Source organism: Acomys minous, assembly GCF_964271855.1.
Source record: "Acomys minous genome assembly, chromosome: 3".
Taxonomy (NCBI): domain Eukaryota; kingdom Metazoa; phylum Chordata; class Mammalia; order Rodentia; family Muridae; genus Acomys; species Acomys minous.
The window spans coordinates 144,109,226-144,132,025 of NC_140485.1; the positions used below are offsets into that span (position 1 = coordinate 144,109,226).

Consider the following 22,800-nt stretch of genomic DNA (forward strand, 5'->3'; position numbering starts at 1 on the left):
CAACCTGTTCTCTTTTAAATCCCATTCACCTTGTGTCTTGTATACTGGGCTTAATCCAGGAGCTGGGCATAGTCAGCGGAAGGTCTCATCTTCTAAAGGGAAACCCCTCTACAACCCTGTAAGCATCTGGTGGAGGACGTCTCAAAAGAAGGAGTGCTTTTTTTTTTTTTTACCCCAAGTTGCATCAACCAATCTGGACCCCAAGGACAATGACGAGCACTACTTTGGGGAAGGCTGCCTCAACTGCTCACGTCCTGAAAGACTCACTCAGTGTCTCCGTGTGTTCTACCACAGTGCTCCAGGTCCCCTTCCTGATGAGCAGATGGCTCAGCGGAGGAGGAAGTAGAATCCGGCTCTCCTGGGCTGGCCCAGAGCTCGCTGGGAGAGCATGACCTCTGCTCGTGCTCTAAGCTGTGCCTGGTGAGTTTCTCACTTACACAAAGTGGCTAAATATTAGCGATAGCTTTCTGACTTACACAGTGCAAGAATATAACACGTAAGTGTATGTTTTGGTTTGCAAACCAAAGGTTTGGTGTCTCCCTGACCAGTGTCGGGTCGCTGGGAAAGAGGCAGGGGCTCTAGGAAGCAGCCGCTCGCACTAAAGTGGGCAAAGGCTTTTGAGATAAGCACTTCTGCATTACCTTAGGTAATTGAAGAACGGACTATTTTGTAATTTCTTTATTTTTATTAGACCTTATTTATTTTTTTGGTAATTTGTTTTTTGTCATCGTTTACTAAAGTATAGTGTAGTGGACGCAAAGATGATTTTGTTTTGATCCCAAGTGTGGGATGCGGGGAACGGCCTTGTGAGAGAACAGGTGCTGTTTATCCACTGGAAGAGGAACCGCCTCACGCAGGGGCTTGGCTTTTGCCAGCTGAAACACATCTGAGTACCGACTGTGAGAGGAGATAAATAAGAGCCCAGAACAGCATGCGGGGCTTCTTATATCTTGGTACTGTTTGCCTGTTCATCGCTCCACTTCAAGATGCTCCTAGAGAGAACAGCTCCAGAGAACACTTTGGGGGTCTGGGTTCCAGCTGCTGTTCCAGGTTCCAGCAGCAACTTTGGTGGAATTGCTGGTCGGCTGAAATCCTGCCAACTACACCAGGGGACTCGCTCCCAGGTACTGAGTCTAAAAAGATCTACTTCTCCTGTTGCCATTAATAAATAACTTCTTTTCTCTCCTATCTAGGGTAGGTGGGTTGGAAGGGAGGTGTAAGCATTAAAGAACCCCAAATAAAGTAGGTTTGGAAAAGGTCGAAGCCTCCAGTATAACACTGTGGTAGGTTACAATTGGTGTAAGACTGTGGTAGGTTACAATTGGTGTAACACTGTGGTAGGTTACAATTGGTGTAACATGTGTGTCATTCTCCTTCAACACGTACCTCTCAAGTGCCGAGAAACTGCACTGAAGCCACATTTGATGTTTTGTTTGCAGCCTTTCATTGCACGTTGCAAGTCTGTGGCGCCTCCAGGCCTGCTGTGGTGCTGGGCAAGCCTGCAGGCAGGGAAGGGTCCTGCTGTGGTGCTGGGCAAGCCTGCAGGCAGGGAAGGGTCCTGCTGTGGTGCTGGGCAAGCCTGCAGGCAGGGAAGGGTCCTGCTGTGGTGCTGGGCAAGCCTGCAGGCAGGGAAGGGTCCTGCTGTCCCTCTGAGATGGATATTGTTTTCTCAGTGGGTGCATTATCCCACCTAAGAAGGAAGTGAGCAACTTGGTTAGAGGAGAGTATACGCAAGTTGGGTTTCAGCTGACAGTTTATCAAAGAGGCCGTCCCTCGGGCAAGCCTTTGCAACATGGGAATTCTATTAAAAATGCATCTCACTTTAATTCTAAAACTCTTATAATTTTTAATTACATTTTTTTATTTTTACACTTTACATCCCAATTGTAGGCTCCTCCCGCGTCACCTTTCAATCCCACCTTTTCTCCCTCATCCTCTCTTCCTCCTTCCCGTTGTCCTCAGAAAAGGGAGCCTTCCTCCCCTAACATCTGACCTCAGCCTACCAAGTCTCATCTGGACTACCTGTGTCCTCTTGCTCTGCGGCCTGGCAAGGCCAGAGCCCATGTCAGAAGTGGTCCCTACTCCCCATGCTGTGGGACCCACAAGGAGACTGTGCTGCCTGCCTACTACACCTGAGCACAGGGTCATACATGTCAGACCTGGTGCTTGGTTGGTGCATCAGTCTCTTCACTGTAGTGTGGTTATCCTGTATCATGTGGCTAATATCTGCTTATGAGTGAGTACATACCATGCGTGTCTTTCTGGGTCTGGGTTATCTCACTCAGGATGATCATTTCCAGTTCCATCCATTTGCTTGCAAATTTCAAGTTTTTCTCATTTTTAATAACTGAGTAATAGTCCATGTGTAAATGTGCCACAGTTTCTTTATCCATTCTTCAGTTGAGGGACAGCTAGGTTGTTTCCAGATTCTGGCTATTATGAATAAAGCTGCTATGAACATAGTTGAGCAAATGTCCCTGTTGTATGGTGGAGCATTTTTTTGGGTATATACCAATAAAACTCTTATAATTTAAGTAAGTGGACGAGAGACTGCTTATAAAGCAAAGTTAAATATATTATGAGTTCTGCATCAAGAGGAAAGAGAGACAATGCACCTATGGCTTATTATTTTATGCTGGATCACTTTGGCTTTCTGTAGTAAATAAAGGAGCCTGAAGCCACGCATGGTGGCGCATGCCTGCAATCGCAGCATTCTGGAAGGCAGAGACAGGTGGATCTCTGTGAGTTCAAGGCCAGCCTGGTCTACAAAGTGAGTCCAGGACAGCCAGGGCTACACAGAGAAACTCTGTCTCAAAAAAAAAAGTCTGAAAAGTTGCAACCTGTTCAAGTTCTTCTGAGTCCCGATAACTGTTTTTTCAATGGAGATAAGAGGAGGCAAGCTCTCTCGGCTGAAGGGTCCCAGCTTGTAGTCCTTCGCAGCATGGTGGTCTGCTGAGTTGGGCCCCAGACTAGAGGCATGTGTGGTCTGATATGAGCCCTGGCAGTCCCCACTTGTTTCCCCTGGAGGGTCCCTCAGCCTGTGCCAAGAAGCTGTGGCCGCCACCTCTTCCCAGTGGGGGAGCTAACGGGATGGCGGGCAAACCCATGCATGTGGGTGGTGCAGTGTGCGTGGGAGGGCTCAAGGCGTGGGGACTAGAGGGGCAGGGGTGTGGGAGAGGTGGGGACAAAGCATGTCTGGAGAAACCTTCTGTTTAAATTCACTCCTGATTGATACTTGGGAAGTAAAGATCACATGATGAACTCAGGTCCTCCTGGGTCAGACGCCGGTAGGCTGGGGTTGGGGGGCCCCTGAGGTTTAGAACAGAGGGAAGGAGGAAGAAAGGGGGGAAGGGGCAGTGATGGTGGGGTGACCACCACAAGCCAGTGGGAGGAAGGCAGCAATGTGCCATGGCCAATGCTGGGGAAGAATTTCACCAGCTCTTCCATGAAAAAGGCGAAAATGAGACCAGACACAAAGACAACAAAGAGCAGAAATGGCTACGAACACATCAGATGGTCACCGTGGTCTCTTATCATGGGCAAGAACAGTCTAAACTGGCAAAAATTGTCATAAAGAATAACCATGAGAAATCCTCTTTCAGATGGGCTACAAAGACATGTGCAAGTAACACGTAAAACGGCAAAGGGAGAGGTACCATGCTAACCGGTTAAGGTGATGGGAAAGACTACAAACTTCAAACACAGGGCAGACACATGGTGTGTGCTGAGGATCACTGAAGAACGCAGCGAGGGAAAGAGAAAGGAAGTTTCCTTCTGAGTCTCTACTGTTTTCTAGCCAGCTAGGAAAGAAAATAATATCAGCTAGGAAAAGCTGAATAAAAAGAAAGGTGTATTCTTCCGGTGTGTGTGTGTGTGTGTGTGTGTGTGTGTGTGTGTGTGTGTGTGTGTGTGTGTGTGTGTGTGTGTCTTGTCTGTTAGCATTTGGAACTCTAAGGATTTCAGTTTTTGTCCTGGACTACATGGTGAGACCCTGTCTCAAAAGAAAAAGCAAAAAAGAGACAACACGTAAAAGCCAGTGATTCTGAGGATTTAGGAAATAAGTTGCCTCCATGGGGGTGGAAGCATTACCCCCAGGTCTGCCTAGTGTGTGGGGGTGTGGAAGGCCTTGCTTTACACTCTAGCGGTTTCTGCAGAACCGCTGAGTGCCAGATGGTGTTTATGCACAGGCTTGCAGATCCGATACAATCGATGAAGTCATAGGCACTGACCCCTCCAGGTGCACAGCATCTGAAAGCAAAGCCTTTAAAAGGCAGGTGGTAGATGGAGTTGATGGAGTTGTTGGCAGTGGGCCAAAGAATGTGCCCCACCAGCTGTGGAACGGCCTGGCCCCGAACACCCTCTCTTATTACAAGACGCTTGCCGTGTTCTGGGGGACGATGCTGGTCCTATAAACTAATCACCCTAGGCTCTTCCATGGGTCAGACTAAGACATGAGCTGGATGCCCAGCCCAGGAGTGGTTCCAGGAGAGAAATGAACTCTGCACAAGGCTTACCAAATGCAGGAAACCCCAAGTCAAAAGTATCTGTGCATTCAAAGGGGAGCGAGCACTCAGGGGATTTGGGTGGAGTCTGCACTGCGCTGTGAGGGCAGCACTGAACGTCCAGTGCGTGGTGGTGAGAAGGGAGGGACGTTGCTTTGCAGCTTTCCCAAGGAGCTGTGTGCTACTGAAAACAACGTAAAGAACAGAAGCTTGTGTTCTGCTTAAAGTTGACACCTTCTGGTATTGTCTAGAATATTTCAGATACAGGCGAACAGACAGACAGAAAAACAGATAGGCAGACAGAAAAGCAAGCAGACAGGCAGATAGACACAGGCAGGCAGGCAGACAGGCAGGCAGACAGAAAGACAGAAAGACAGATAGACAAAGATAGGCAGGCAGGCAGACAGACAGGCAGGTAGACAGGCAGACAGAAAATAGGCAGGTAGAAAGACAGACAGGCAGAAAGGCAGACAGACAAAGGCAGGCAGACAGGCAGACAGGCAGGCAGACAGGCAGACAGGCAGGCAGAGACAGGCAGGCAGACAGGCAGACAGGCAATAGACAAGGTGCTTAGGCACTGCCAGGGGCAGAGAAACCTGAACTTGTCTCTAGAAAATGGCATCGATTCCATTTGATTTTTTCCCCTTAAACATCAAGAGGTGCTAACAGATAGTCTGGTGGGTGTGCGGGAGTAGAAGCCAGACAGGCCATTTGCACAATCCTTCCCAGACTGCTTGGCCACCTCACATAGGTGTGAGGGTCCTGTTCTCTCAGTCCCAGCATGACACAGTCCTAGACGAGCCATCGGTAACAGTCCAACCATACTGGTTTCTCAACATGTAACATGAAAACGAGGAAAAAAGTGAAGGGGGCACCTCAGTTATGCATGCATCTCTATGAACGTGTGCAAACAAGTGCGTGATGAGGGTTGTTTTAAGGTGGGAGCTGTTGTGAAATGCAGTCACAGTTTCAGAAGTTTCCAAGGTCTCGCTGAGCAATTTTAAAAAGACAGGTTCAAGCCGCATCCAAATGCAGAGAAGTGTGCTGAGGCAGCTTACGAATGTCATTCCAATATTTTTTTTTTAGTATGAATCTCGCTTTATAGTAAGTAGAGATTTACACAATCATTCCGAGCCTCTGGCTCATGTCAATATTGGGCAGTTATTAAAGGCTGAGGCAAATGGTGTTTGAACATACTTTGTGTGTGTGTGTATGTGTGTATGTGTGTGTGTGTGTGTGTGTGTGTGTGTGTGTGCGTGTGCGTGTGTGTGTGTGCGTGTGTGTGTGTGTGTGTGTGTGTGTGTGTGTGAAGTAACTACATATATTTAGGAGTTAGATATAGTTAAGAATGACATAAACTTTTGGAGCATTAGCAACAGAAAATCATGGTAAATCCAGCCCGGTTACAGTCACCCCGTGCTTCCTGCAGCATCTATTCCACAGTGAGGGGACTTGAGTAGCCCAGGGCTCAGGGTACCAGCCCCACCTCTCCACCTGCAGGACGGTGGTGCCACCGCCTCCTGTGAGCGGCCTTTGTTATCTTGCTGGTAGCTACTACTTTCTCCTTTCTGTGGCCACGGTTTGGTGCAGGGCGGCACAATACCGGCAATGAAAGGTCCGCCCAGACTTTATACCGAGTGCAGCGGCTTTTCAGCTGGGTCTGGGCCTGACTTCCCTTTCTCATGTTCCTACCAGCTTCCCCTCTGTCCCATCCATCCCGTCTGGTGGCCTTTGAAACCATCTCAGTCTTACCTGAATTTCTGCACATGCTCACTTTGGCTCAAACCCCTCTGTGCTCCCTCTGCGCTCATACAGTGTTCCAGAGCTGTCTGTGGATGACTTATTATTTTGGCAAAGACTCAAAAGATAAATTAAGTACGTACAAAGAACTCAGCGCAGTTTCTAGCCTTTGGGATGGATGGCTATGAGCAAACTGGTCATCTTCGTTACTTTTGTGAAAATGAAGTTGCTGGACAGGTGGGCAGGAGCCGAGACATTGGTCCACTTTTGGAGGGAATCAGTGTTGTTCATGTGGGTCACTGGGGAGAACCAGTGGACTTGCCCTTCCCCACTGGCCCCATGGTGCACTATAAACCTAGTTCTCTTCCTAGGCCCTCACAACTTAGCACTAGACAGTCCCGTCCCTGTGGACACCTGCACTGTGGACTCCTGGTCCCAGTGGGTGTGTAGCCCCCTCTTCCTCCTGGAGCTTAGAGACCCAGACCTTACTCCCGTCCTGTGAATCACTCGATACATTGAATGGCAGCCTCCGCTCCTTCCTGGGATGCCCTGATGCCTTTGTCCACGAGAGAGGGCTGAAGGAGGCCTGATGGACAGGGTGGAGGGCAGATGCGTTCAGGGATCCAGCGGCAACTTCTGAGACGTTAAATGGTCTCATGTCTTTGGCATTTATGCAGCTTCTTATTGAGCGGATGGCCTGAGCCCTCTGGGAGTGACCTGTCACTTATGTCCCGTACACCCACCTGCCCATTCCTGCCCTCGCTGCTTTCTTACCTGTGTCTTACCTGACTGCTCTGAGTCAGCAGGAGGGAGGCCGACTACCAGAAGCCCATGTTGTAATGGGAGAATTAGACGGGGGATAAATAATTAAGATAAGGCTGCTATGCTGAGTGAGAAAATAAATGCAAATTACCTTGAAACCAGAGACGCAAGCCATTTATCTCCAGTTTCAGGGACTCCTTTGCTGTGTGTGTGTGTGTGTGTGTGTGTGTGTGTGTGTGTGTGTGTGTGTGTGTTTGTGTGCTGTAGAAAGCCAGGCCTGGCTGAGCGGGAGCCCTGTGGAGTTAGGCTCTGCCTGGTGGGCAGGAAGGAGGCCAGGCAGTTAGAGCACAGCAGTGGGATGGGGTGGGAAGGTTCAGAGGCTCCTGCAGCCCTGTGGCTCAGCCACAGGCCTGGGCAGGGTGAAGTGTGCAGAGAGAAAATCCTAGAAACAAAGTGGCTTGGGGAGTGTGGGGGATGAAAGACTAGCTGTGTGTGTGTGTGTGTGTGTGTGTGTGTGTGTGTGTGTGTGTGTGTGTGAGACTGGGGCTCTGGTTCCAGGCCAGGAGACACAAGAGAAGTGGAAGATAGACGTAGCCACTTCACGTATCACCCAGGCAGGAGAAGGGGGTGTATGCGGCCGCTCTCTTCCTTTGCTCTAACACAGAATAGTAGATAGCAAGTAAAGTCATTCAGCACAGACATCGTAGAATAAAGAACCCAGGTTAACGATGGGAGAGCAGGTTGGTGGCCTATGAGGGTGGAGATGCTATATGTGGGCGGGTACACAGTCATCCAGGAGGATGGTTTCAGCTTCCCAACAAGAAGCCCGTGGTCCGCAAGCAGCAACCAAGGCCCCAGTTTTCATTGCGAAGACTGCAGGGAGGAGAAAACCTCCCTGGGTGGGAGCCAGGAGCTTTACTCCCCCATGTGCTTTATAGGTCTCGAAAGAGGCCTGGACTCTGCTCAGAAGGAAAAGCATATAAAGTCAGAGCTTCCAAAACAGAAACCATAAACTTCGTGCTTTGATTTGCTTGTGTCACATGGGGGGGAGGTGAAGGGGAGGCACGTCCTGATATAATCTATCCCGTCTCCCCTCATTTCGTTCAACCCTACTCTCTCTTGGTCTTAAGCCTACCGTGACTCAAACAGTCCTGCCAGCTATAAGACCAGAGAAGCAACAGATTCTCCATGTGGCTGCACTGAGAGACCTAGCACGGGACGCAGGCCTCTTCCTGTAGTCCCCACCTCAACTCCCAACCCTAACTACTTACTTAGGAGTGGATAATGCTAAGCATCGCTCACTTGGAGGACACCCATGGGATGCAGGACTTCTCTGCATAGCTTTTGGGCTTTTAAATTTACCACAGCGCCTGAGTTAGAAGCGTTAAACTTTTGGCAGTATCCGTTGCTCACCGGGTGCTGGCCGAACCCACTGCGTTTCCAGTGATGCCTTGCTCTGAGGAGCACAGCCTCTGGGAGTGGCCACTCCTGGCTGCCCTGCACTGATGGAGAGGAGACAGTGTCCTAAACAGAGGTTTCTTCACAAGGATGTGATTCTAACCATTTCCCCTTGCCACTACACATGTCAGACACAGTCTAACTGCGTGACTGAGGGTCTAAGTGTCGGGCCCTAGAGATGCTACGGATGGATTTAGAGGGTCACACACATGCAAGATGTCTGGGGAATAAGCTTCTGTAACCACAGTGGCCATGACTGCCTCGTTCTCCTCCAGTGCTCTTCCTGTCACCATGCCTTGTCAGGTGCCTCTAGAACTGTGTTTAGAGTCTCAAGTCCAGTTTAGAGAGCAATGCAGTCTTTGTCTTAAATGGAGGTGACGAGCTCCAATTCTGGGGTTTTCCCTCTCTACTGACAATGAAATTACTATTCATCATCCTAGTAAAGGAATAATTCCAGAACATTCCTCTACCTACTTTCCCTCTCATAAGCCTGTGGTACAGGGAGGACAAGGATCAATGTCACTGTAAATGCTTTGATGGCAGTGGGGTGGGGGGTAGGGTTTGGGGTGTTAGCAAACAAGGAGGAACATAGCTTAAGAATGCATCACCAGGCATTACTCAGCCATAAATACTCATAGCCCCAACGAAACAGGATCATCTTCTGTTAAGGGTACACTATTGATAACACAGGAGGAAAACACACACACAATGCATTTGTGTGTGTGATCCCACATATGTCAGATAGAGTGTATCAATTTGGAATGACCACTGGTACAGCACAACTTATGTATTGATTCTATATGAATCAGAAATTCTTTCCCTTCCCTCTATTGAAAATTACATCAAGAAAGCAGTTTACTTGGTATATTTAAAGATGGCTTGATGGTCAGATATGAAAAAAATGAGGGAGGAATTTGAAAGTTTTTAGGTAGCTATTAAATAAAACATATCACTTTAGTATTTTTATGCTTGACATATCCTAGAATGCATACTTTGCTGGCATCTATTTTTACATTGTAATGAAAGCTTGCTTTTTAAAGGGACTTTCTATTTGCATCTTGGTGTTGGCTTAGGCATTAGACCCACCTTGCCCTGAGCTTAGGAAGCAGCTGAGAGAAGCTAAGGGCTCAGGTCACAGGCTACAATGTGGCTGCTGAATACACAGTGTTAATGATTTTTGAAGCACTCTGGGTGATGAAGAAGAAACAGTTTTACAACTTGTAGTAAGTCCAGTCTTCTTTTTAGGTGAACCAGCGTCCCCTGGTGGTATCTCTCCTCTGAGCTGGCACAGATGAGCCAGCCAGTGACACCTTCAGCACTTGAGGGAGTGTGAGGTTAAAAAGCAAGCAAACACTGCAACGTGGAGGTGATGTTTTCTTTATTTATCCTGGTACTCACCTTCCCAGTGTCATATCTGCAGATTCCCATGCCGGCTGGCTCTACTATTTGAGTTCCTGCTGGGTGGCGTGAGGTCACAACAGAAATACAAGAGAGAACTGTGGAACAGGTGTCTGAGGCTCTCATCATGTAGGGAGGAGATAGAGAGATCCAGGACAGGAAAAGGTCCTAGGGACCGGCTGGGAGTCCACCTGTACCCTGGTTGGTGACTAGCAGTTGGGGCGGGGCAGGGGGACAGTGTCCTGTCTACTCTCCTCTGTGCAGGTGGAGGGGTTGACCCAGTGCCATATGCTCACCCCCTAACCCTAACATGCCATTCTTCTGAGACAGGATATCATGGGGCTGTGGACCCAAGGAAGAGGGCCTTTAATTTGGGAGATCGGGGTGTCTTACTTGTTTCCTCCGATTTCAAGGGTGTGTGTGTGTGTATGTATGAACAGTGCCTCATGTTGTAGTCAAAGCTAGCCTGGAGCCCACAGTGTAGGCCATGCTGGTTTTGAACAGTGGTATACTGCCTCAGCCTCCCAAGTACTGGGATTACAGGCATGAACCACCTTGCCTGGTATTTTTGTGAGTCTTAATGTTGTCGTCTTTCATATTATTAAAATGAGGGATAAAACGGTTCCTTCCTGGGTGACTTGGAGCTGGACCCCCAGATGCTTGTGGTGAGCCAGCAGTGGCTTCCCTCCTCCTCTGTGCCCCCAGAACAGGCTCCCACTAAGCCAGGAAGTGTATATATCTGCACAGGCCAAGCTGCTGCATAGATGCTGTTTCATAGACCCCGCACTGGCCAAGCTGAGATAATGCGCCCAAGTTACTTCTGGATTCTTAGCACAAGGGCAGGTCATACACCATTCCTGGTGTCCATGGTGATACTGCAGCCACCTCAGGACATCTGCGGTGACCCTTGTCTCCTCACAGGTGATAATGGCTCCCTACCCCAGTTCAGGAACAAAGAGCCCACTGCTGGTGGCCCTAACCCTTCGCCAGCGGCTAAGCAGCCAGGCTTTTACTTCATTAGGCAGAGATTCATAGCCATCTATTTATGCCTCATCTGTGGCTGAGGGGACACTGTGGCAGTCAGTCATCTGTGACTGCGGTGTCTGAGGACAACAGCGCTGTTCAGGCTGCTCACCTGATTTATCACTTGGAGAGCTTGGGGGGAGAAGGGGGGTTACCACAAATAGAAAAGGCACCCTCTGGGAGCTGTTATTTATGAGTCTCACAGGGACTGACTCTATGACGTGGAGCAGTTTCCAGTAAGTGGGCCCTGTGACCAAGGAGACCTCCTCCCTAGGTGGTGGCCACGGAGGCTGTGGTCAGAGGTGGCCCTGGTGCTGGCCAGGGCCAGGCTAACAGTGCCTGGCAGAGCTGGGCTCTTTCACCCTGACCACAGGCTGGCCGCTCAGGCCTTGCCTGACAAGATTTACACTTTGCGGGTGCCCACTGACAAGATTCAGTCGGCACCCCTCCTTTCCACGCCCCACTGCACGGCACACCCCAGGGCTGCTGAGCAGCATGAGATTACAGACTTGTCTTGTTTGGTTGTATCTACTGGCCAGTGAGTAGGAAAATATAAAATTTGTTGTGCTAAATGGTAGAACAGATTCAGGGGCCCACCTGGCTCAGCTCCAGTCATAGACTTCGCTCCTGTGACGGCCTCCAGCAGAGGGAGTTCTGGTCCTGCCTCAGACCATTTCTTTCTATCACTTTGTCTCCACCTTTCTTTCTTTCTTTCTTTCTTTCTTTCTTTCTTTCTTTCTTTCTAAATTTAAAATTCAAGCCACAACCTGTAACAGGTCATCTACCGTTTCTCAGACAGTAAAAGTGGACACACCCTAACAGCAATGTGGCTTTCTTGCTTGTAACTTTTCTCCTTTAGTGTGGGTCCCTCTCCCGTGCATCCCCATTGGCTTTCCTGAAGTGAAAACAGGGCTGATTTAGTAGCAGAGCGGGGCTTGTTAATATTTGGAAACTGCTTCGTGTCCACATTTGGCTTGGCCCTCCTACGCAGGTTGGTACCTGTCAGCAAGAGTTATCACAGGAGGCCTCGGCGGGGAGCGAGGCAGAGCACACAGAGCACAAGGCGAGGCTGTGTCCACAGGCTCGGGAAAGACCCATTTGTTTGAATACCTGGCTATGAGTCTTACTTAAATTCTTCAAAAAAAAAAAAAAATCTAAGAAAGCAGGGTTCAGCATGCACGGGAGCACACAGAGGGGTTCGAGAGTCACAGCCATCTGAAGGGAACTAGGAGACTTCTGCCTCCTGGCATCAGCAGGGCCTAGGCTTCTCAAGAGTAGCCCTCCTCTTGGTGCCAGGAAATGGCTGCTTCAGACTCCAGCACCTCGGCAGGTGCGGGAGAACTCAATCAGGCAAGGATCTCAGCATGAGGGACGGGGAACTTCTCTGGGAAGAAAGGCGGGACAGCATCGGCTGTTTAGTTTTGTTTTGATTTTTGAGGTGGACAGTATGAGGAAACTGCACTCGGTCATCAGAGTCACGCCCCGAGTGAGTGAGACCAGCATGTCTGCCTGAGAAGTAGCTTGGGAAGGGGGTGCTCAGTGCTGTGTCCTGGCCTGTACACTGCTTGGCCAGTTGTAAGGGGGACCCTGGGACCTCCAGTGGTAAAGGGACTCTTGGAGTCTCTTTCCCTAAACCGAGTCTTGAAGTGAGTGGCACCAAGTGTGGAAAGTAGTGGGGCCTGAATTCTGCCAAATAAAAATTTGGTTCTTCCGCCTCAAGTGCGGCATGTTCGTTAGTCGCCATCTCACCTGATCTCTCTAGGGGGCGCCATCACCGCACACAACTTCAACAGTTTCTGTAAAAGTTGCAGGACTAAAAATGAGTCTCCAGGAGGCTTCCAAAACGGAATATGATCCTATGACTTTGGGATTTTTAAGCGAGTGGCCTGCAGGGTTGTGGGGGCCAGATCTGAGGAGATGTGTCATCTCAGAGATTGTAAACTGATACATGCGCTAAAACTCTCCCCTAGCCACCCATTCCTAGGATCAGCCCACAGGCCACACCCACATTTCTTCAGCCTCTGAGGGGTTCCTCCACAGGAACCCAGACGGGAATGGTGTGTCTCCCTCCTCACGCAGAGAGCAGAGTAGAGACGAGCTAGTGAATGGAGAATCTGGGGGCCACTCTGGGCCTCTAGAATTCTGGAGCCTTGTTGCCAAGCAGTTTCCAAGGTGAGCCACTGTGGTATGGACTGTGTCCGCGACCGAGGACTCAAATGTAGCCAATAGCAGGGAAATAGTTCCTCAGGCATAAGTACTTACTTAAAAAGAAACCACAGCCCATGCTGAGGCTGTGTGTGGACAGCCCCTGTGAGGGGCCTCAGGACTGGTGCATGCATTTAGTCCGACCTGATCACACAGATATTTTCAGATTTAAACATGTTGTTTTAAATCTTATTTGTCAACAAGTAGGGGTCACTGAAATACATGTGTCCTTGCCTCTAAACTTGGTGGCTTTCTTCTTTCATGACAGGAATAAGAGGAGAGAAAATACTTTGAAAACATTACAAAGAACTATCTGTGGTTTTTTTTTCTCTCTCTCTATTTTTATAAAGGTTTACTTCAGCACCACAGAAGCTGACTGTGCGATGGATGTGTCAGATTCACCAAGCACGGCAATTGTTATGCTGTGGTCTAGACTTGACGTATGTCAGGAGCCCAAGGATTATACCGAGTCCCTTGCTCCAACCACCCAAGCAGGGCCGTTTTAATTAGCAGTTTCTCACTGTAGCTCATCCCAGCCATGCAGGGATTGTCCCTTATGCAGTTTATCAGATAATTGATACATATTGACTGCGTACTGAATTGTACAACACAGAGCTGGCTTGCTGAAATATAAGTGATTTCCTGTCACTCAGGAGATCTGTAGGCAGCTGGGGAGACACAAAGCTGACACTGAGGACAAGGAGGGTGAAGCCAGGGTTCCAGGGGCTGACAGGGCTGGGAAAGTGTTCTGTTCAGCACAGCTTCCCACCTAGAAGCTCTCAAACAAAGACTGAGTGGCTGGCGGAAAAGGAATCACTTGGGTCTCTTTGTAAATTGTTCGTTCCATCTGTTCTTTGACTGTCGGAATCCAGAGCTGTTTCACTAATAGAATCTTTAGGAGCCTTCTGCTGCACAAATCTATAAGCCAGGACACTGGAAAGATGCATCTTTTCACAGGAGACTCTCTGGGCACTTTGCTCAAGGAGAATGCCTGCCACCTACTGGCAGAGTCCTGAATGGCTCCATCATGTTTGCACTTTGGTAGTGCACTCTGTCCCTTTGGGAGAATCTCCCCTGCAGCCTGCAGGGGAGATCTGAGAGACCAAAGGGACTGAGGGCCTTGCAGTGACAGTGCACGCTAGGTGCTGGAAGGCCCCAGGTGGGCAGTAGGCGTGTGTTGGATACCTGAAGGCCGGATGCCATAACGGTGCTGTGAGGATCCCAGACAGGACCGCAGAACCTCCTCTAGAGTGAAGTGTCGCTGGGCACAGCTGGGGGTCCACTGTGGGGTCTCAACCTTGGCACCAACATGAAATGCGTGCGGAGTTCCAAGAGGCAGAGAAACCAGCAGCTGGGTGTAGGAGACCTAAGCTGGCCAGAACAATCTTTATCAGTTACTGTGTGGCGGCCTTCCTAAGTCCCCAGGTGGCTTTATGTATGCTTCAGTTTCCCTTCGTACAAACAGGACTTCCAAGGACCACAGATGGAACTGGAAATGTATCTGATGATGACTGATATCTGGTCACTTCTTATTTCATAATTTTACTTTTGTATCAAGACTTTCCCAAAGGAGGCCATGGCTCTCCTGGTCGAGCTGGGCTTGTATTGGGGAGTCCTCTCCCAGTGTGTTACTTCAGGGCAGATGTGAGTCAGGTCATGTGACTTCATCCTGATGTCTACTGCACAGCTTGCCGGGAGCCCTGTGAAGTCTGCCTCTTAGCTCGGTGCTCAAGAGAACCTCACTTTTAGTGCTATGTCCTATCCCCACCGCTTCCTTCTCAAGCCTGTGACGCAGCCTTCTGATGCTCTGGTTTAGTCTTATCTTTTCCTGTCACATGACTGCTCAGGCACCTTATGCCTCTGCAGAGCCAGCTGTCCACCCCACGGCTCTCAAGCCCTGCTCTGAAGCCACCTGCTTCTCCACCCATGCTTGTCAGAAGGACTGAAGCAATGGGCCCCACTCATTCCTCACACAGGAGTCAGGCTAACATTCCCCAGAAAGGCTGGCCGCTTTCTTGCTCAGACTCAGTTTTCAGTGTCATTCCTGAGGACACAGCAATCCAGGGTTGATGGTGGTGGCACCATGTGACATCATCATACTGAGGCTACCATAGGGTGGGGCCTCTTAGATGGGTTCACTTCAGCAGCGTGCAGGGAGGCTGTATCATCCATCCCTGTCTGTGCTGTCCCTGTGGGACAGTGGCTGGACTCACGTCCTCCTGAGCACTGCCCTGCCTTTCCTTCTTATAGCCAAAGCCCATCCATGGCTGCACCAAGCCTCAAACTGAATTTCTATTCTTCCTTTCTTTCTTTCTTTCTTTCTCTTTCTTTCTTTTTCTTTCAGAGACAAGGTTTCTCTGTGTAGCCTTGTCTGTCCTGGCCTCGCTTTGTAGATCAGGCTGGCCTTGAACTCGCAGAGATCCGCCTACCTCTGCCTCCCGAGTGCTGGGATTACAGGCATTGCTACCATGCCCAGCTTCAAACTGGATTTCTTACCACCATGTTTTCAGATTGGCACCACCTACAATAGTCCCTATTTCCTTCACCTCACAACCCGCATCAGGACATTTCTGCTTTTAGTACTTTAACATGTGTGGTTTATTCCCAGATTCCCCTAAAACTCCACCTTTCTCCCTTTTCTGGCCTTTTTACTGGTGACATTCTCATTGAACACTGGAGCTCTGGAGTATAAGGAGAGCATTTGGATACGTCATCCTTCGGTCCTGAGCAGCCCGAGGAGGGAGCCTCTTCCTGGTGTTCTATGCTGTCTTCTTAATTATTTATTGCATCACCTGCTGCCTAAGGGTTCCTTTGCTGAGATAAAATACCATGAGCAAAATGCAAGTGGGGAGGAAAAGGTTCACTTGGCTTACACTTTCATAGCACTGTAGCGCTGTTCACTTGGCTTACACTTTCATAGCGCTGTTCACTTGGCTTACACTTTCATAGCACTGTTCACTTGGCTTACACTTTCATAGCACTGTTCACCATCAAAGGAATTTGTCAGGACAAGACAAGACAGGGCAGGAACCTAAGGCAGGAGCTGATGCAGAAGCCATGGAGGGTGCTGCTTACTGGTTTGCTCCCCATGGCTTGCTCAGCCTACTTTCCTATAGAACCCAGGACCACCAGGCCAGGGATGGCACCACCCACTACGGGCCAGGCCCTTCCCCACTAATCACTGTTAAAAAAATGTCCCACAGGCTTGTGCACAGCCTGGTCTCTTGGAGGCATTTTCTCAGATGAGGAGGCTGTCTCTCCTCTGATGACTCTAGCTAGCTAGCATCCCTGCCTTGACAAACAGATAGTGTTTTAACTTGGTCTCTGAGGCTAATAATAACACAATTATTCTCCTCTTGAAATAGACTGTTGAGATAAATATCTGGTAAAACAAAATAATACCTTGATACAAAATTTGAGGTCGGAACTGTATGTCCGAATCAAAATTCTTCCACAGGGGCAGATCATCTGCCAGCACGTGGTAAACTGATGTGTTGTTTTTCATCTTACTCATGGGGCCACATCAGAATTACCATAGAAGCTTGCAAATGAAATAGTATCATTTGTTGTTTAAAAATCAGATAGTTCAATCTAATGTGTTTTTAGTAATAAATCTAACCCACTTGCTCCATTGTAGTGCAACTAATGACCACCAGAGGGCGCGCAAGACTTGCTTTTAGTACTTGTTAGGCTTTTCTCAAGCGGTACCCTTTCTGGTTACTTTATTTTGCATTTGTTTTTATCCTCAAGTGTGGGCCTTTATGATTAAGAAACATATAAAGCTTACAAATATTAACAAGGAAACATGTTGGTGTCATTTATATAAGTTTAAGAAAAATATCCAGCCTCCTATAGGACTGACTGGACAGAGCTCGTCTGACTTCTGAATGTTCGTGTACCTGCGTAACCGTGGTGCGTATAGCCTCCAAGTGTCATCTATGTGCACTCTAGATACTGCCTGAGAATGAACATTTGTGTGCATGTAAAAGTGCCCAGCTTACTCACGATGTGCAGACGTGTGTGTGTGTGTGTGTGTGTGTGTGTGTGTGTGTGTGTGTGTTTGAGCATACATCCATCATGTGTTGTTTGTGTGTGTTCTGGACAAATGAGCCAATGACCACCCACCGAGGAGGAGGGAAGCTGGCTGTGCGCAGTGCCTGTGTCTACCCTGCCTGACAGGCTCCAAGCTGTGACTCTCTTCATCCATGCTGTCAATCAAATCCATCTTCTCTCCTCTTGCCCACTAGGTGCTCTCTGGTCTATGCCCAACTGACCATGTGATACAGGCAGGTAGAGTTTCCCCTACAGGCCTGAGTTTCCTGCTCTGAGGGCCAAGGAGGAAACTTCTGTTCTGTGTACTCCTCAAGCCCCTGGAAATTCAGGAATTCTTGGCCTGCCTGACACAAGTCAGCTGGGACCTGGATGAAGGATCAGTGCCACCAGCATGCCTGTCCCTGGGTGGGGGCTGCAGTTGTAGGAAAGCCTTTCTGGCCCCGTCAGGAGCTGTGTTTACTCCTGTGGGATCTGTGTTTGGCCTGATCCGTTCTACTGTTCACAGTAGAGCCACTTTGAGTTGCTTCAAAATTAACCTTTTTAAAACATAGAGTAAACCTGAACAATGCCTACAACCCCAACAAGGGATGAGTTTATCACAGACTGCTAACAGACATCACAAGACCAACACCCTCCCAAGTCCACAGTTCGCCAGACTCTCAGGTTTTGGTAAAAAAGGCAAAGCTTAATTCGTCCAAGTAGTGGCTGCACCATTTATTTATCTACTTAAAAATATTCAAAACTGGGGCTGGCTTAGCACTGCTACCCTTGCGGAGGATCGGGGTCAGTTCCCGGCAGCTAAACGGTGGCTCACAACTATAACTCCAGTTCCAGCGGATTCAGTGCACTCTTCTGATGTTCTTGAGCACCAGGCATATGCATGATGCCCATATACACATGTAGGCAAAACCCCCGTATACATAAATTAAAGTTTTCCCAGATATGTGTATAGGTGACAACTAGGTAAAGAAGTTTTTAATATTTTTATTTAATTTATTCAGATTACATCTAAATTGTTTTCCCCTCTCTTGTATCCACCTGTTCCTCCCTCCCATCCACTTTCACCCTATATCCCTCCCCTAGGTCTATGACCAAGGGGGACCTCCTCCTCCAATATATGGTCATAGGCTATCAAGTCTCATCTTGGTAGCCTGTTTATTCTTTCTCTGAGTGCTACCAGGCCTCCCCACCATGGGGGGTGGTCAAATATGGGGCACCAGAGTTCATGTCAGAGTTAGTCCCCACTCTCTACATAACTGTGGAGAATGTCCTGTCTATCAGCTAGATCTGAGTAGGGGTTTGGTGTTTACTACTTGTATTGTCTTTGGTTGGTGCAGTAGTTTGAGCAGACTGCCCTGGGTCCAGATCAACTCATCATGATATTGTTCTTCTTGTAGGTTTCTAGGACCCTCTGGATCCTTCTATTTTCTCATTCTCCCATACTTCTCTCACCTAGGGTCCCAATAGGATGTCCTCACATCTATCTCAATCTCCTCATAAGTGAAGACTTTCATGGGACATCCCTTTTGGGCTAGTGCCCAATTATAAGTGAGTATATACCATGTAAGTCTTTCTGCTTCTGCGTTAACTCACTCATTATGGTCATTTCTAGTTCCATCCGTTTGTCCACAAATTTCGGGAATTCCTTGTTTTTTTGTTTTTTGTTGTTGATGTTCTGTTTTGTTTTTTTAATAGCTGAGTAGTATTCCATAGTGTATATGTACCACAGTTTCTGTATCCATTCTTCTACTGATAGACACTTAGGCTGTTTCCATGTTCTGGTTATTATGAATAAGGCTGCTATGAACATAGTTGAGCATATGTTCTTGTTGTGTGCTGGAGCATCTTCTGGGTATATTCCAAGGAGTGGAATAGCTGGGTCTTGAGGAAGCCCTATTCCCAGTTTTCTGAGATAGCACCAGATAGATTTCCAAAGTGGTTGTGCAAGTTTGCATTCCCACTGCAATGAAGGAGTGTTCCTCTTTCTCCACATCCTCACCAAGCATGTGGTGTCACTTGAGTTTTTGATCTTAGCCATTCTGATGGGTGTAAGATGGAACCTCAGAATAATTTTGATTTGCATTTCTCTGATGACTAAGGACCTTGAGCATTTCTTTAAGTGTTTCTCAACCATTTGATATTCCTCTGTTGAGAATTCTCTGTTTAATTCTGAGCCCCATTTCTCAATTGGAATATTTGGTTTGGTGGTGGTTAATCTCATGAGTTCTTTATCTATTTTGGGTATTAGACCTTTGTCAGATGTAGGGTGGGTGAAGATCTTTTCTCAGTCTGTAGGCTGTCACTTTGTTCTGTTGACAGTGTCTTCTGCTTTACAGAAGCTTCTCAGCCTCATGAAGTACCATTTATTAATTGTTGACACTAAGGCCTGGGCTGTTGGCATTCTGTTCAGGAAGTTGTCTCCTGTGCCAATATGTTCCAGGCTCTTCCCCACTTTTTCTTCTAATGGATTTAGTGTCTCTAGTTTTATGTTGAGGCCTTTAATCCACTCGGACTTAAGTTTTGTACATGGTGATGAATATGGGTCTACTTGCATTTTTCCACATGTAGACATCCAGTTAGACAAGCACCATTTGTTGAAGATGCTATCCTTCTTCCATTGAATGGATTTGGCTTCTTTGTCAAAAATCAAGTGCCCATATGTGTGTGGATTCATTTCTGGGTCTTCAATTTGATCCATTGATCAACTAGCCTATTGCTGTGCCAGTACCATGCTATTTTAACCAGGTATGGATATTCCTCCGGAGAAGTTTTTATTGTACAGGATTGTTTTAGCTATTCCGTATTTTTTTCCATATGAAGTTGAGAATTGATCTTTCAATGTCTTAAAAAATTTGTATAGGTATTTTGAATGGGATTGCATTAAATCTGTAAGTTGTTTTTGGTAAGATGGCCATTTTTACTATGTTAATTCTCCCAACCCATGAACAAGGGAGATCATTCCATCTTCTCATGTCATCTTCAATCCCCTTCTTTAGAGATTTGAAGTTTATTTCAAACAAGTTCTTCACTTGCTTGGCTAGAGTTACTTCTAGATATTTTATATTGCTTGTGGCTATTATGAAGGGTGTTGTTTCTCTGATTTTTTTCCCTCTGCATGTTTGTCATCTGTTTATAGGAAGGCTACTGACTTTTTTGAGTTAATTTCGTATCTGGCCATTTTGCAAAAGGTGTTTATCAGCTGTAGGAGTTCTCTGGTAGAATTTTGGGGGCCCCTTATGTACACTATCATATCATCTGCAAATAGGGATTAATTTGAATTCCTCCTTTCCCATTTGAATCCCCTTGATCGCATTTTATTCTCTTATTGCTCTGGCTGGAACTTCAAGAACTATATTGAAGAGACATGGAGAAAGTGGGCAGCCTTGCTTGGTCCCTGGTTTTAAAGGAATTTCCTTGAGTATCTCTCCATTTAATTTGATGTTGGCTATTGGCTTGCTGTATATAGCCTTTATTATGTTTAGGTATGTGCCTTGTATCCCCGATCTCTCCAACACTTTAAACATGAATGGGTGTTAGATTTTGTCAAATGCTTTTTCTGCATCTAAGGAGATGATCATGTGTTTTTTTTTCTTTCAGTTTGTTTATATGATGGGTTACATTGATGGATTTCCATATATTAAACTATCCCTGCATGCTTGGAATGAAGTCTACCTGGTTATGGTGAATGATATCTTTGATATGTTTTTGTATTCGGGTTGCGAGTATTTTATTGAGTATTTTTGTGTCAATGTTCATCAGAGATATTAGTCTGAAATTCTCTTTCTTTGTTGGCTCTTTGTGTGGTTTAGGTATCAACGTAACTGTGGCCTCATAGAATGAGTTTGGTAATGTCCCATCCATTTCTATCTTTTGGAGTAGCTTGAAGAATATTGGTATTAGCTCCTCTTTGAAGGTCTGGTAGAATTCTGCTCTAAAGCCATCTGCTCTAAAGCCCTGGGCTTTTTGTGGGGGCGGGGGAGACTATTAAGGACTGCTTCTATTTCTGCAGGAGAAATAGGACTATGTAATTTGTTTATCTGATCTTGATTCACTTTTGGCAAGTGGAATTGATCAAGAAAATTATCCATTTCCCTTAGATTTTCAATTTTGTGGCATATATGCCTTTAAAGTAGGATCTTATGATTCTTTGTAGTTATGTCTCCCTTTTCATTTCTGATTTTGTTAATTTGGATAGTGTCTCTCTGCCTTTTAGTTTGGCTAATGGTTTATCTATCTTGTTGATTTTCTCAAAGAACCAGCTCCTGATTTTGTTGATTGTTTGAATTGTTCTCTTTGTTTCTAATTTATTGATTTCAGCCTGGAGTTATTATTTCCAGATGTCTACTCCTCTTGGGTGTTTCTGTTTCTTTTTTTCCTAGGGCTTCCAGATGTATCATTAAGTTGCTTATATGGGATGTTTCCAATTTCTTTATACAGGCACTTAGTGCTATGAATTTTCCTCTTAGCACATCTTTCAATGTGTCCCACAAATTTGGATATATTGTTCTTTCATTTTCATTGAATTTCAGGAAGTCCTTACTTTCTTTATTTCTTCCCTGACCCAGTTGTCATGAAGTAGAGAGTTGTTTAGTTTCCATGTATGTGTAGGCTTTTTGTTATTTCTGTTGTTGTTGAAGTCCAGCTTTAGACCAAGGTGATCTGATAGGATACAAGGTATTATTTCAATCTTCTTGAATCTGTTGAGACTTGCTTTGTGACCTACTATATGATCAATTTTGGAGAAGGTTCTATGGGTGAAAAGTTCTGTAGATGTCTGTTAGATCCATTTGATTCATGACATTGGTCAGTGTCATTATTTCTTGGTTTAGTTTCTGTTTCAATGGCCTATCCTTCAGTGAAAGTGGGGTGTTGAAGTCTCCCACTATTAATGTGTGAGGGTCTATATGTGCTTTAAGCTTTGTTAATAGTTCTTTTACAAATGTGAGTGCCCTTGTATTGGGAACATAGATGCTTAGAATTGTGATGTCATCTTGGTGTTGACTTTACCTTTCATGAATATGAAGTGACCATTTTCATCTCTTTTGATTAATCTTGGTTGGAAGTGTATTTTATTAGATATTAAAATGGCTACACCAGCTTGCTTCTGGTTTCCGTTTGCTTGGAATACCTTTTTCCAGCCTTTTACCCTGAGGTAATGTCTATCCTTATGGCTGAGATGTGTTTCTTGAATGCAGAGGAATGTTGAGTCTTGTTTATACATCCATTCAGTTAGTCTGTGTCTTTTTATTGGATAGTGAGACCATTGATGTTGAGAGATATTAATCATCAGTGACTGTTAATTCCCTTGATTTTGACGTTGGTTGCACTAGAGTGTTTGTGCGGTTATGTTTTTGCTACCGTGTAGTTATCTATCTCTATGTAGTTTTGGTTGTAGCTTGTCACTTTGGGTTGGAAGTTTCCTTCTAAGTAACTTCTGTAGGGCTGGATTTGTGGAAAGGTACTGTTTGAATTTGTTTTTGTCATGGAATATCTTGTTTTTTCCATCAATGGTTATTGATAGTTTTGCTGGGTATAGTAGTCTGGCCTGGCATCTGTGGTCTCTTGGTTTTTGTAGGACCTCTGTCCAGGCTCTTCTGGCTTTTATGTTCTCTGCTGAGAAGTCGGGTATAATTCTGATAGGTTTGCCATTATATGTTAC

At 46.7% G+C, this 22,800-nt stretch overlaps 1 long non-coding RNA gene across 1 annotated transcript in view; it reads left to right on the top strand.

Moving 5' to 3' along the window:
* Positions 1-1,070: 1,070 nt before the first annotated feature.
* Positions 1,071-22,800, top strand: part of LOC311595093 — a 34,079-nt gene continuing 12,349 nt past the window's right edge. Inside the window, exon 1 of the long non-coding RNA XR_014778312.1 lies at positions 1,071-1,124. This is a non-coding gene — a long non-coding RNA (uncharacterized lncRNA). The remainder of the gene's footprint in view (positions 1,125-22,800) is intronic.